Below are 15,246 nucleotides of genomic sequence, written 5' to 3'. Positions count from 1 at the left end.
GCCGGGGGGTTGGTAAATTTCAACATCTGCGCCGCTTTGCTCTTTGGTCTTTGGAGGGCAACGGGTGTTTCAGCAGTGTTTTTACTTCTGGCCACCTTCTCGGCCCAGGGTGAGCTTGGTGGGGGTGGCGGTGGAAGCCGGCTGTGGAGTGATAATAGGGAGCGGGATTGGAAAGCCTGGGTCTTCGAGGCGAGGAGGCAGTTTTTAGGAAAGGACTACTCTAACGCTGGCTTTCGGAGGAAAAGGCACAGGGTAGCGCTCGCTGTTCTGTGCAAAGGTGAACAACAAAGGACATTAATGTTGACTGATGAATACAGGAGTCTCCCTTCCTTTCCCTCCTCCCATTTCAGGCCGATTACAGTTCCCGTTTTTGTTGTTTGATTTCAGCTGGGTCGCCCCTTGACAGTTACTCCTTTTAGGGTTGTGACTATTAAGAAGCCGGGCTCTCTGACAAGCCTGCAGCGGCCAAATGTAATTGTAACCTCTCAGAAGGTTTAACAGGGAGAAAACATTACGGAATTTACTAACAGTCTGTATTTTCTGTAATGTCTTGTCTTGCCGATTGGCTTTTTTTTTTTTTTTAACTGGGTGCAGATCTAGTGATTTAGGTGATGTGTAGGTATCCGCTTATATTCTAAATTTATTTCTCTGTAATTTAAAAAATCTGAAAAGCCTTTCCAGGAAGTCGTAGTTAAGGGGTTTTTTTTTTTTTTTTTTTTTTTTTTTTACAACTTCGCCTGGGGATAGGACTCTGGAGTCCACTGAAGAGGCTGTATGATTGATTAAACAAAGTCATTCCCGTATTTTACATTAGTTCCATTCTGGATTGTGACTGGTTAGCCAGACAATAGTTTGTCCTGGACCCACCTTTGAGAAGGAGTTCCAGCCTTCCCTCTCTTCAGAGTGTAAGGGGAACCTTTGCCAGGCACTCTGCTGGCAAGGAGTAGATGTTGTTGGTGGTGATTTTCCTTCTCCTCACTCTCCCTCTTTTTGGAGGTGATTAACCCTTGTTGGGAAAAGACATTGCCTTTGCTGAACTGGTGAGGAACCAGAGCATCCCCTTGTCACCAGATTTGACACTCAGTGCAGGAAACCCAGACCCATCCAGCAATACTGTCCTGCTTGGAGTCGATCCCAGATGTTGTTTTCTTCCAAGTGTTAAATTATACAGATTATGGATGGCATTTATTTTCTTGATTTCTTTACGTGCCAGGTCACAGCTGGGGTGCTGGTATCGATTAGTTCTTCTCTCGCCTTTCTTTACAAGCTGTGGGCAGAGGCTTAAAACCCACTCTGGGATTTCCTGGAATGGCAAACCGGATATTATCACTCAAGTGTTTTGGGCTGCAGCTGACGCCTTGCTTCTGGGTGGTTGTGATTTGGTTGCAGAATAGCGGGAGGTGGAAGGGTGAGCACACGTTTGGAAAAAGGAGGTTGAGTGAGATGAAAGGTGAGAGCAGAGAGGGGTGTGTTGTGTTCATTTATATAATATCACATATACAGGAATGTTAATCATCTTTTATTAATTTTTGAGCATTTTGCTTATGGGATGCTTAGCTGTTTTTTAGAATCTGTCTGTTAGGTCTGTGTGTGTGTTGTGAAAATTTTGCTAGGATACTTACGTATAGACTTTATTTCTCACCGTGAAGAGCACTATTTGTAGCTACCTGTGCTGCAAGTTGTTATTTTTTTTTAACCTTGGTTAGTGTATGTGCTTTTCTCATCTAGTTTTTGTAAATACTAAAGAAAAGATACTTTATGGGCAGAAATGTTTGGCTGATATCAGATGTAGTAGTAATTTGGTTTCCTCCTTCTTTGAAATAAATCAGTCTTTGTAACTTTGGAATACCTGAAGTTTCAGTGCAAATTGTATATTTCTACAATAATACTTCTTATCTACCATCAATTATATGTGAGATAATTATGTCTTTATATCTTTTTGTTTCAATTGCAAGGAACATACTAAAACATGGGTAAAATTACTAAAATTTCATACCTGAAGTAAGATGTATCAGAGAGAGAAATTCCTTTTCAAACCTGATATGTGGGCACTATCTCCTTCATTTAATTGGTGAATGGTCTTAAAACATTATGTACTTAGTCACATACCTGAGTTCTGATTCTAGGGAATTAGAAAGGTATGGTGATAAATCTAAAGTCTTGAGAGATTGGGAACCTTGTCTCTTTAAAAACATGCTAGTAGTTACAGTGATAGGCGTATTTTATCTTGGGAGATTCTGGCTAGCTCTTGCTCCTAGTCTAGACACTGCTGCCAGCTGTATGACCTTAGGTAAGTCACTTAACCTTTCTGGGTCCCAACCTCTGGATCAAATGGTATCCAAGGTCCTTCCCAGTACTGATTCTGTAGAGCTCTTCCAAGCAAATGTGTCTTTTGGGTAGAAAAACATCTCCACTGTGTAGAGACTGTTATGAGAGAGACACTTTTGCTGTGATACATCCCACATAGTTTTTAACTAAGATCAGAGGTAAGCAAAAGCTACCTGGCAAATGGCCAGAACCGAGGTGATGGTTGCTCACTTTTTCAATCGTGATTCTTTCTCCAGTAGGAACTCCACGGGCAGTGACTGATTGCCCCCTCACAAATTTCCTCACGATCGCTATCTGCCTCCTGCTTGCCCTCATCTGTCATACTCCCTTCCCTCTCTTAAAGTGCTAGGAGTTAGTCACAGAGAAAGTTAAACCCATGGCAGATAGGTTTCTATGTTCATTTGTTTGGTCAGCATTTATGCACAGCGTTCCCAGGTGAGCCAGTGAGTCTTCCTGAGCTGCAAGCTGCACCTTTCCACCCTGGCCAGATGTTTTACATGTGTGAGCCTGTTTAAGCTTAGACAGAGAATATGGGCTGGTTGGATCAGTGCAAAAAATCCATGAACCGTACAAGAAACAGAATTCAGAATAAGCTGATCTGAAGGTCACAAGTACTAGTATCACTGAGTCCTCACAAGTATTCCTGTCCTCCATTTTTCTAGAAGTGGTTTTGGAACTCATCCAAGTAGGAATCCAGTTCCTTTTTAAAGCCCCTTCGATTTTAGGGGGAGAGGTCCCTTCCCCTATTTATACAGGATCTTCAGAATGCCTTGTCCTTTGGAAGGGTGCTTTAATGGCAGCTTGTGTGGGAGAGCTGTGAGGGAGTGTGCCTTTCCTCTTAGCGGTTTTCATTTTCTTAGCTAGTGGCGCCTTAAAATGTTTCCTAGTTGTGATACCATGTGTCCAGATAACATGTGTAGCTGAATGATGATGTGCTGCCTGGAATTGTTTGTGGCATTTCGAGCCTAACACAGGATGCTAAACTTTAAGTGGGAAGAAAAGGAGGGATTTATATCTCCAAGTAAAGTACCATTGAAGGGCTGTGCAGACAGTGGGATGGCAGTTGATGGTCTTGATCTGGCCTCCTGTGGGAATCGCCTATAAACATGTTTCCCTCTTCGGGTCATTCTCTTAAGTAATGATTCTCTTACGAGGCCTCCACAGTAACACAGAAATGCTGCCTTTCCTCTCTACTCTAGGGTTTTTCCCAGAGGCTGTATGGTAGGTACTACAATGGAGATTATAAAAATTTCAAGACCCTTTAGGTTTTCCTGCCTCTAGCTTGCTTTAGGAGACTACATTTTTAGAATTGTCTTTGATACAATATGTCCAAGTTTCTAGCTTCGTGACTTTATGCTGTGAGCATATATGGGAGAGAAATATTAAACTCTAAGGAAACTCAACCAAAATGCTGTAACTGTAACATAATAATACAATGTTTTATAGCTGAAAAAAGTGGTGTGAAATTATTTTGAGTCTACTCTCTGAAGTAGAACCATAATGTCCATTTAAGAGAACAGGAATCAACTTCATAGAGGTTAAGTAACTTACTGTGGATCTGTGGCTTTCAATTTTGTTTGACTGTCATCCATAATAGGAAATAAATTTAATTTCCTGACCTAATGTATACATAAACACCACCAGCACCACCCCACACACATATAAGTAAAACAAGATTTGCCCGTACTCTGTGTGGTGTTCTATTCTTTTTCATTAAAGAAAAAAGTACTCATCACTAACTTGACTTAATGACTCATTAATGGGTCCTGACCCACAGTTTGAAAAGCACTGCTGTAGATATCACATATGCCTTACCAGAAGGACTGGAATTCAGACCTTGCTGGGTTTCTTCTACTCAAGCTCATTCATGACTTTTTTTTTTTGCTTGAGGAGCATTGTCACTGAGCTAATGTCTGTGCCAGTCTTCCTCTGTTTTATGTGGGATGCCGCCACAGTGTGGCTTGACGAGCTGTGCTAGGTCCATGCCCAGGATCCGAACCCGCAAACCCAGGACTGCCGAAGTGGATCATGCGAACTTAACTACTATGCCACCAGGCTGGCCCCACATTTATTTATTTTTTTTAACAGTCAGATATTTGTGTTCATTTTCACTTAGAATTTAATAATCCTACTTTTTTCCTTCAATGTAAGTCAAACTCTGTCTTTATATATAATATTTCTCATTAAAGATGGAACAAATATCCAAAGCCATCACATACGTTGTAAGAGTTGTCTCTTTAAGTTCACGTGTGTCTTTCTACTAGGATCTTTTTGACAAGCAAGGACTGGGATCAACTGCATAATGACCAGTTTTGGATTCTTCTATATAATTTCCTTTGACAATGATCTCTGGCCACTATAACAGAAGAATAAGTATATGAATCTAATGAGGTATATTGCCAATTGTGGGACTACCACCCACCATTCTTTTCTACCTCTTTTCATGTTGCTGATCATTATTAGAAGAAATAAGGCAACTTGTATAACGTGTTTTCTTAAAAAACTGAACTGGTAACCTCATTTGGCCAGAGTATGTAGAATACTAAAGAATAAGGAAGTAAAGTTTCCCAAGCCTATTTTCGTTTAAGCAATTTAAATTTACTTAAGGACAACTGCTTAACTCTGGCATTAAAAAAAAAAAAAATGTGTGCTAAAATATCATTGGATACCTCCTAAGTAAATAAGAATCACCAAAAAAAGTGTTAATGCCCTTAGGTGACAAAGTTGCGGTAAAACTGATATGCTTTACCTTCCTGGTGATACTTAATATTAACATGATCCTTTTGGAAACTAATATATATGTATATAAGATAGCGTTTTGCTATATGCAAAGCGTGATTCTAGGATCTTGTCATGTGTGGTCATTTAATCCTCGTGACACCTCCATGAGGGAAGAGTCAATTATCACTCATATTTCACAGGAAACTGAGTCATTGAGAGGTTAAGTAACTTGTCTAAGGTCACATAGGAAATGGTGGAGCTAGGATTGGAACTCAAAAAATCTTATACAGAGCCTGTACTCTTCTTAACTGCTGTGCTGTATTGCCTAATATGACAATAATTAGCAGGAGTTTGAACTGGTAATCCCACTTCTTGAAGTTTACTGGGAAAAAAAAATAGCCACAAGATGCTTTTTACCCCAAGTTGTTCCTTGCTATGGATAACTATGCTATGAATTTTAACAATTTGCTGTGAATTCCTTGTTTGTGAAACAACATAAATGCCAATACAGGAATAGTTTAATCATTTTTGGTTATCAGCACATCACAGTATTATATAGTCACAAAATGAGATGATTTCATAAATAGTGCTATTTCTGAAATATATTGCAGCTATCTAGTGTTAAGTGATGAAAGAAATCACATAAAATGTGTAGCGTATAGAGAAGATGCAGTTAATGCACAAATGAGAATAATTCTTTTGTAGAATATGTAGATTATCAGCAAACTTTTTTCTTTAAAAATTCCTTTTAGCTGGAAATATGAGCAGTATTAAACTTTAAAGCACTCATATTGTTGCTTACGGAGGACGGAGGGTGGCATAAAATGAGTAAAGAGCGGTTATTGCAGTAGATGAGGTGAGAGGTAAGTACCTGAACCAGGTTAGGAATCCTTGCATGGTGAAATGTGGATGGATCTGAGATATTCAGGAGATGGAAGCAACAAGGCTCAGTAATTGGATGTGAGGAGTTAGGGAAAGGAGGAAGTTTAGGATGTCTTCCTGGTTTCTGCCTCAAACAACTGGGTGAACTGCTGCTCAGCAAAAGAGACATTTTTGTAGGTGGGGCAGATTTATGGTGTAAGATTAAGAGTTTTGTTTGGCCATCAAGAGTTTGCCATACCTGTCAGTCAGTCAGGTGGTGATATCTAGTAGGAAGTCAGTCTGGAGCGAAGGAGACAGGTTCTGGACTTAAGAGTGTGATTAGAAAGTCATTCGTTTATGTGTGATGACTGAAGTGATCGACTTAGATAAGACTTTATTAATTGTATTGGCTTTGATTCTGTAGTCTGCTTGTCCATTCTTTTAAAGTGACAGGCCCTGCATTTTTAAAGAGCAGTCATCTTGGAGCACTTTATTAATAGGGGGACAGGGGGGTCTAAAGTAAGAAATATTAGCTGTCCACGTAGAGCTGTACAAAATTTTATTGTCTTTTCTTGCTTCCCACTAGTGCATTGCCTGAGGCATTAGTTATTTCTGTTTCTGTGACAGTTTTCCCCCAAGCAAATATCTCATGCCAGGTTGTGCATGTTTGTGAGATTTCCCCAACAGGATGTTGAAAAAGAGAATGCACAAATAATATTTCAATAAACAAGATTTATACATCCCTCAAACAGCATATAAGTATGTGCACACATCCCAAAATGGGAAAATGCTCAGATATCCAAAGCAATATGTTTGTACATACAGATTTCTCTTGTGTGTGTGGTAAATATATAATACCTTTTAGGAACTGCAAAGTCAAGTTTAGAATTCAAAGTTATACCATTGCATTCCTGAAAAATATGTGATTTGAAGTAAGGGATTCCACTTTAAGATGACATTAGACTCCCTTCCTTTAATGCAACCTGTTATAGCTTCCCACTGAAACATCAATAAATGCACACAAGGAGGCAAATATTGCTAATGTTAAAAATCAAGTCTGACAGAAAGCCTACTGCCAGAATTTGGGAGGAATTTCCCCAAGGCATGTGGAACTGGATTAAGAAAAACAGTGGTGATTTCTCTCTGCTTTCCCTCATTAAGCAAAGCAGCTTCCATGACTTCAATGACGTGGACTGGAAGACCCACTGCCCCTCCCAACTGTCACCAGCTTAGAGGCTAGGTCAGTACATTCAACTTGGAGTGGTCATTTACTGCCTAAGGCATGTATGGTCCTTTTCTTTCTACCTCATCTTTGTATTTCTGTTGAGAGATGACCACTTCCAGAAACAACTGGGACAGGAAGGTGGGTGGTTGGGTGGGTGGAAAGGAGTCTATAGAGGATGTCACTTTGTCTTTGAGCAGTGTACTGTGTCTTCCGAAGGGAAGTGATTTCATGGGCGCCCTTGAAGTGCTGTAGTAACAAAGCGTGCTGGATATTGTAGTTTTGCCTGCAATCTATTGGTGATGGAGAAGGAAGCGGTGGGATAAGAGATGATCTCATGTGAATTGCCAAAAACCATAGTACATGGTACATGATGGCTTATAACTAAGACCTTGGCTTGGAGCTGTGCACATCAACCAGCCTTGAAGGAAGACCTGTAAGTTGGATTGAACTCACATCTTTATTTTTAGCCCTGTCCACAGCACTGCAGGGAGGTTCAAGACCCAGGTTGCATTGGTCAGTGGTCACATTTGCATTTCTGCAGAAGAAAGGAAGGCAACTAAATCTGGAAGCAGGCATCTGTCACTTCATAATGAACTAAAACGTGACTGTTGCTCAGCTCAGGAGGAAGAGGGGAGAGCATGACATTCATAGAGGAGGCTTTGGGAAACTACCAATTACACATATGTATTTGTTCTCCACCCCCATTCATGTCCCCTGTGAGTGTGCCGGAAAGAGAAGGTTGGTGGGAGGGAGGTTGGCTGGAACGCTTCTGGATATGACATTTGCAAATCTTCCTAGGTGAATTTGATAACCACTCCTCCCCCAAGTTGAGAACCATTTTTATAAACCAAGCATTTTATTGTTTCGTTTTATGAAAGTATTAATTGGGCATTAACCTAAACATGTCACCTGAAATCTTTAAGCAGAAATATAGAGATTTGGTTCTCTTTTTTTTTTTCTCTAAAAGGCAAGAATCATGTCTGTCTCTGGTGACCAGGGGTGAACATTTTTGAGAACATGGCCATCCGTATATGTGAGGCCACTAAAAATAACCCCAACGCGGATCCTGGATAAAACATTACTCTGTCTTCTGGGGAGGGGAGAGAGCCTGTTGGCCTTTCTCCTGAGGTGTCCAAAGCTGGTCGAAGAGTCTGTGGAGCTTCCCTGATAGCAGGCTTAGGGTTTAGCCGGGCTCTTGAAGGAACAGGAAAATCCAAAATGCGCACAGGCAGTTCAGTAAAGAACAAAGAGAGGCGACATCTCTGAGGTTTTCTCCAGAAATCTGGATGATGCATACTGACAATAAGACAGGAGGATTCCTACAAAATTACACACAGAGTGAAAATTTACCCCTTCCTCAGATTGTTTTTTCTAGGAGAATTACGTTTGTATTAATTGCACTTTACATTTCCTTTAATACTCCCATCTATACTTTATAGAAATTGATTCAGAAGACCAAACATTTAAGGTCTTGTCCCCAAGTTAGAAGAGGAAATATTATGTATGAATTATGTAAAAATTACCATACTGAGTTTTAAAATGGGGGAATACTTATGAGAAGTGAAGAATTGGGATACAAAATTACATGCTGTGGTGTTGTAACAACCAATTGTTATAATTGAGAGGTGGTGTTATTTTTTTTTCAACATTCTACTTTTTAATAATTTCCAAAGTTAACATGAATTTCTTTTATAATCAGAAATAATTATATAAACTCCTTTGTAAGCTGAGCATTATTTCCTATATTGAGTTTCCTCTCAGGATTAGAGGTTAGACTGGTGCAAGTTGAGTGTGGAATGCCTGAATTTAGTTTGTCATTCATGCCCAGGAAGCACTCTGTTCTAGAGTTTCAAAGTGGCTTTCCTTGCTATATACCGGCTTGATTACTTGCGATGTCGCTGCCCTGTTCAATCTGCAGTAGCCACAGTGAAACTGTGCTTTCAGATGGCCTTGGGGTATAAGTCTTTGAAAAAGAGCTTCAAACGAATTCACCTAAGATAAAAACGCTGTTCTCTCCGTGAAGTGTTCATTTAGAAGACGGATGTTGGTGTCACTGCTCACTTTCCACTGTTCTGTAAACTCTGTCCTGTGAGACTGTGGGTCCTGGGATAATTTATGCAGGAGAAACTTTTCAACATAGAGTCAACAACTTGAAGAGGCTTTATTTTGTAATTATGGGGCATAATTACTTATTCATGGGTGTTAGGAACTGAATGTTCATGTCCCCCCAAAATCGTATTTTGAAGCTCTAATCCCTGGCATGGCTGTATTTGGAGTATGGAGGTAATTAAGGTTAAATGACATCATAAGGGTGGGGCCTCGATTGGATAGGATTAGTATTCTTATAAGAAGAGGCCTTAGAGAGCTTCCTCGCTCTCTCCACACAGTGCACCTAAGAAAGGCCCTGTGAGGACACAGTGAGTCCTGGACGTCTCTGAGCCAGGAATAGGACTCTCACCAGAAACCGATCCTGCAGGACCTTGGTCTTAGACTCCCAGCCTCCAGAACTGTGAGAAAAGAAATTACTGTTGTTTAGGCTCCCCAGTTTATGGTGTTTTGTTATGGTAACCCAAGCTGACTAATAGAATGGATTAGGACAGTTTTAGGCACTGTAGGAAGAAGGATAAAGAAAATAGAAGCGGAATCCTGGACTTCAGCGTAATGGATGTAATTAGTGTGGGCCTTTTCCATGGTCTGAAGTCTGACTCCCCTGACCTACCTTTGGAAGCACAGACTTTAATAGAGTCAGGCTGTTCCGTGATGATTATTTACTAATAACTCCAAAGCTTATGTTTATTTGAATAATGGCATTTTTGCAAAGTTGCTCACATTGTCTTAAGTCGTCAAATCACTTTGGGTGCCTTTAAAGCAACCAACAGAAGTAGGGTCTTGAAATGCTTCATTTCTCCCTGCTACAATTATTTATAAAAAACCTGGAGTGACAGGTTTGACCATCTAGGTTAGTACTGGAAACAGGTAGATGAAGTTTTATTATATGGAAATTTGGTTGGAGACATCACTTTGGTATACTTTGTTTTTGAAAGGCCTGGGTGTTGAAGGCCAGGTCCCTGAAGAGAATTAAAGCAATATTTGGGGATTGTTTTCCCCTCCATTTTCTATCCTTAAACCTGTGTTTGCTGATAGCAAGTAGTCCATCCATCTAAGAGTTTACTTGGTGTGTATTTTTGTTTTTCTTAGTGCTAAGTATGAAGGCATATCCTATGACACATTGATGGAAAAACTTGTATTGGATGATTATTGGGTATGCCTGCTATGTATAAAGCCTGACGCTAGTTTGATGGGGCATACAAAGACGTGTAGAACTGGATCCATGGACAAGTGAAGAAGCTGGAAATGTTTCATAGTTTTATCTCATTTGATTTACACAACGGTTTTTCAAGGTAGATGTTATCTATTTTTTTTTTTAATGTTCATTTAATAAGGCAGTGCATAAACGTATCACAGAGAAATCAGTGTGAAGGTTAAGACAGATATTTCCCCTCAAGCTTTAAAATGAAGATAAGGACTTGGGATGGTGACATTGACTTGTGAGCCTGAGGAAACAGCCCTGAGGAGGGAGTGTCTCATATCCTGGAAAACTCAGAACTTGTACAAAAGAACAGAAGTTTCATTTTAAGATACTGCTCCCCATAGAAGTGAGTCACCAGCTGCTGAGACTGTCCAATATAAACACCTGAGTGGTCTTGTACTTTAAATAGCTGGAAAACCTTCTTCCTCTTGCTACTGGGCAATTTCCACCACCCCCCTCCCTCACATCCCCCTACCAGTCATTCCTGTCACCTGACCAATGTTAAGTATCTTAGACAATGGTGTATCTTTTTTTGTGGTTTCCTTCTAAGATTGGGCAGAGGAAGAAAGATAGATTCTGTATTTATTATTCTCCTTCAAGAGATTTTTGGAGCAGTAAATAAAAATCGTAGTGTATGTTGAAATCACAGAAAACTAAGAGTAGGCAGGCTGAGGAAAAACTGACTTTAAGATGAATATTTAGGGGGCTAGGCCTGTATGATTGACCCCATCCATACACGCTGAAGCTTTACAGAAAACCTAGAGAGGGTGAGTGATTTATTCAGGGTAACTCAGCTGGTAAGTGGCAGAGCGGAGAGTCCGAGACCCTGTCCGAGTCTGAAGCCTGTGACCCTGTCATGGTACCATATTCCTACACGCACACAGGTCTACAGCTGGAATCTGGAGGCATAAGCCCCAGGCTTTGGGGTTCCACGGAAAGTGGTGAAGAAATTGCTCACCATACTTTTCTTTGTAAATAAGATGGTGGTATTATTGCCATTAATACCAATAATATGTGAAATAAGTATCCACATTGTATTTTTGCTCCAGCATTAGTCTCTGGTGGGCATGGTCAGCCCCTTCAGGCTTCTGCTTCTGGGTGGGGTTTCTGGAGCCCAGTGGTGCTGGAAGGGCCACTAGGTAGGTCAGGAGATGGATGGGTGCTGGTGGGTGGGGCGTGGGGCAGGAAATAGGGGAATGAGAGCCAGGGATCAAATAGTACTACGTGACCAGAAGGGAATAAAAATATGCTTCTGTGATTGAGGATGGACCTTAGCCAAATTTGACCAGGAACAGGGAGCAACTTTGGGGTAAAATCCAACTTCTCAGTGACAGGGGGAACTAGAGGGAGGAGAGCTAGAAGGAAGGGAGGGTCAGCATTAGTTGGAGGAGCCATGGAAACCCTGATCTCTGAGGCTTGTGGTCCTGATGTTGGAAGCCCTTTCTTTGCATGAACCTTGGCATCTCACTCTGCCCCGTCCATGCTCAGGGAAGCCTTGTTCTGCAGGGCCAAGGAGCTGGTGCCATAAGCAGCCATGATGTGCTGGATGATGTGCTCTTGTTTGCATTGCTGCAGTAGTCTTCTAATTTGTCCCCTACCTATGGTCTCTTCTCTCTCTAGTACGCACTTTGCATTTAAACCATAAGTGGTCTTTTTTATAAAGCAAATTTGTTGATGCTATTCATCTGGAAAAACAAAAACAATCCCCATAATGTTTCCTTTGTAGTCAGGATAGAGTCCAGAGTCATTTCATAGCATACAGGGCCCTTCCTAAATTGGCTTCTGTCTGCAGTCCAGTCCTGTGTTGGGCATTTCTCCCTCCTGCACCCTGTGCTCTGTCCTAGGGAACCACTTACAGTTTTTCAGAAGTGCCGTGCTGCTTCTGCACTCTAGGAACTTCTAGCACTTGCTGGAACTCTGCCTCACTTGACCATCCTCCTTCTTCTTTTTTACCTGGAAAACCTAACTGCGGTGTCTCTTCTCTAAGAGCTTCCATTTCTGACTTCTCTTGGCAGAAATGAAAACTGCATTCCACATCTGCACCTGCTGTTGCCTCTCTCAGGGCCCTTGTTACCGCTGTTTGGAGCTGCCTACCTTTGCTCCAGGCTCATGAAGCCCTTAAAGCCAGAGATGCTGGGCTCTTCAGCTTTGATTTCCCTGGAGAGTGAGAGTGCCCACTTTTAGTAGGCTCAGTAAGTGGTGAATAGGTGAATGAATGGTGACTGAGTTGGTTTGGGCTGCTATATCAAAATACCACAGACTAAGTATCTTATAAACAACAGAAATTTATTTCTGACAGTTCTGGAGGCTGAGAATCAAGATCAGGGTGCCAGCCAGTAGAGTTCTGGTGAAGGCCTTCTTCCGGGTTGCAGACTTCTCAGTGTCCTCACATGTGGAAGGAATCAGAGAGCTCTTTGTGGTCTCTTTTTATAAAAGCATTAATCCCACTCTTGAGGGCTGTATCCCCAGTGATCTGAGCACATCCCAAAGGCCTCACCTCCTGACACCCCCACATTGGGCATTAGGATTTCAGCATATGAATTTAGGGGAGACATAAACATTCAGACCATTGCCAACAGCTTCCTTGAATGAGGGAGAAAGCTCTAGGCTCAGTGTGTTGCAGTAATTTGTTAAGTTATGTACCAGGTTGTGCAGACTGTATAAACCAGGCTCTGAGGAGACGAGGGCAACCAGACTGGCAGGGGCATGCCCTCCATGTCCTATAGTGTGGACCCAGAGGAAGACAAATACTTGCCAGAGAAGTGACGGAATATGTCAAAAGTATATGAAATTACCTACATAAATTCTGAAACATATAGCGTGGTTCTGTTTGTTCTGTGACCATATAAAATTGGCATTAAAAATACAGATAGAGAATAAAAACTAGAAGGTTATGAGTGCTATTTCAGAAAGAAACAGACTGCTAACCACTAAACTCTATGAAGACCGGACTGGATTTTTTTTTCCTATTGTATTCTCTGGTCTTAGCATCTTTGCTACATAGTAAATTGTAATTTATAATCAGTTTATAAGATAAAAGATAACTTTTGTTTGAGTCCGTGTAGGCAGGTCTAAATTTTTAATAGAGTATTTACAAGTGAAGTCTCTACAACAGCATGTAGCTATTGGACTCTATTTAAATACCAGAAGATGCTCAAGCACATCTGTCTGTCATATGCTCTGGCCACCGTGTAATGGTCTATTGTAGACAATGGCTAACACTGCAGCTTAGACATATTTAGTGCTTCCTGCAAGTTTGGGGTGCTTTTCCAAAGTTTTAATGATTCAACTTTGCAACATAAGTTTCCTACCACTGCTTTTTCAGAATAAGAATGTCCTGAGATTGCAGGGCAAGCTATTATCAAAAGACAGGAACAAAACTGCTACCCAGTATGCAGTTAGCCATTGGCAAGAAACAGCATTTTCCCTCTACTGTGCAACCAAAACAAAATATAGAGCTATATGGCGTGCTGAAGACATAGACTCCAGTTGTTATTTATAGCTTCCCATTTTTTATTTTTGTTTTCGTGAGAACAGCCTTTTTCATTAGAACGTTTTATTAGAAGCCATCTGTCATGCCCCATGTGTGGTACTGTAGTTGTACTCTGTGCAGGGTGGCTGGATTTGGGAATGTCTCCACTGGGAAGAAGGGATGCCCTCTTTCTAATTTGCACGGTGGTGTAATATGGGCTAATAGGAACCTTGATCATTCTTCTCACTGACTGACTTGATACTGAGTAGATAAAAATTTGAAAATACAGAATAAATTTATTAGGATAAAGTGCTGCTTTTATTAATTTTATATGTTGAGCTTCTATCCAAGAGTTCATTAAAAAACAAAAAACAAGAAAACTTTACTGTGAAAACCAAAGTTTGAAAGCTGCTGACATGGCAGAATGCCTTGAAATGAGATGGAAGGATTGCAGGTAATTTTCTGTTATGACAAGCTTTGAAATTACTGTCCGAATTCTCCTGATGAGCTGACATCTTTCTATTTTAAGTGGAGGTGGAGAAATCTTTTGGTTTGGAGATATGAGTTGTCATGTAATTATTGCATTTTTCAGAGCACATATGCCATGTGGCACAGTTTGTACCATTTATATTGATGCAATAAAGCTATTCATATCTGAAAAAACCATTTGTTTGATGCCATCATGGTGTGAAGTACCTATCTGGAAGGGTTAACATGAGTTTATCTTATGAAAGTAAGAGCCTAGGGTTCTAATTTTTGTTCTTTAATAATAATAGTATGAAAGCATGTATCTGTTAGGGCCTTCTTAGGGCCTCTCTGTAAAATGAGAGAGTTAGATAAGGTGATATCCAAGTTTCCTTGAAATTCTAAAATTTATTGTAAGTTAGAGATTTCTTTGGACACTCTGACTAGATGTCAGTGGAACTGTCTGGAATATTCTGTACCTGAAATGTTTTGGTTTGTGTTTAGGTAACTGAAGGTGAAGTGTGTGAGATATTTACTCTTTGTGGTGGTCTCTTCCGCCAGACAATTTACTGCATTTGCAGCTTTATGTGTTATCTTGAAGCTGTTGGGCAATTCCCTATAGAACTTGGTTCTGTGAATTTTGGTAAGTGTTTGACAAATATCGTTTAAAACCACTCTATTTCGTAAGTCTTTCTATTCCTAATAAGGCATTGCCAGGATAATTAACATATTCAAATGAATAAACTCAACTCCATACTCTTATTTTTGAGTCACGTTGTACCAATTCAGAGAAAACAAATTGGTTAAAGGGGTCAGATTTGGAAATAATTTATTGAATGGCTTCTTTTCTTTCTTAGTTGTGAA

General features: G+C 40.5%; 1 protein-coding gene across 7 annotated transcripts in view; it reads left to right on the top strand.

The window, feature by feature from the left end:
• Nucleotides 1-15,246, top strand: part of DOCK4 (dedicator of cytokinesis 4) — a 435,939-nt gene that overhangs the window by 1,020 nt on the left and 419,673 nt on the right. The window lies entirely within an intron of this gene.

The sequence above is a fragment of the Equus przewalskii genome, chromosome 4 (assembly GCF_037783145.1).
Source record: "Equus przewalskii isolate Varuska chromosome 4, EquPr2, whole genome shotgun sequence".
In the NCBI taxonomy this organism is placed as follows: Eukaryota; Metazoa; Chordata; class Mammalia; order Perissodactyla; family Equidae; genus Equus; species Equus przewalskii.
Note: the sequence above shows the minus strand (reverse complement) of the source record. Positions and strands in the feature narration are given on the sequence as shown.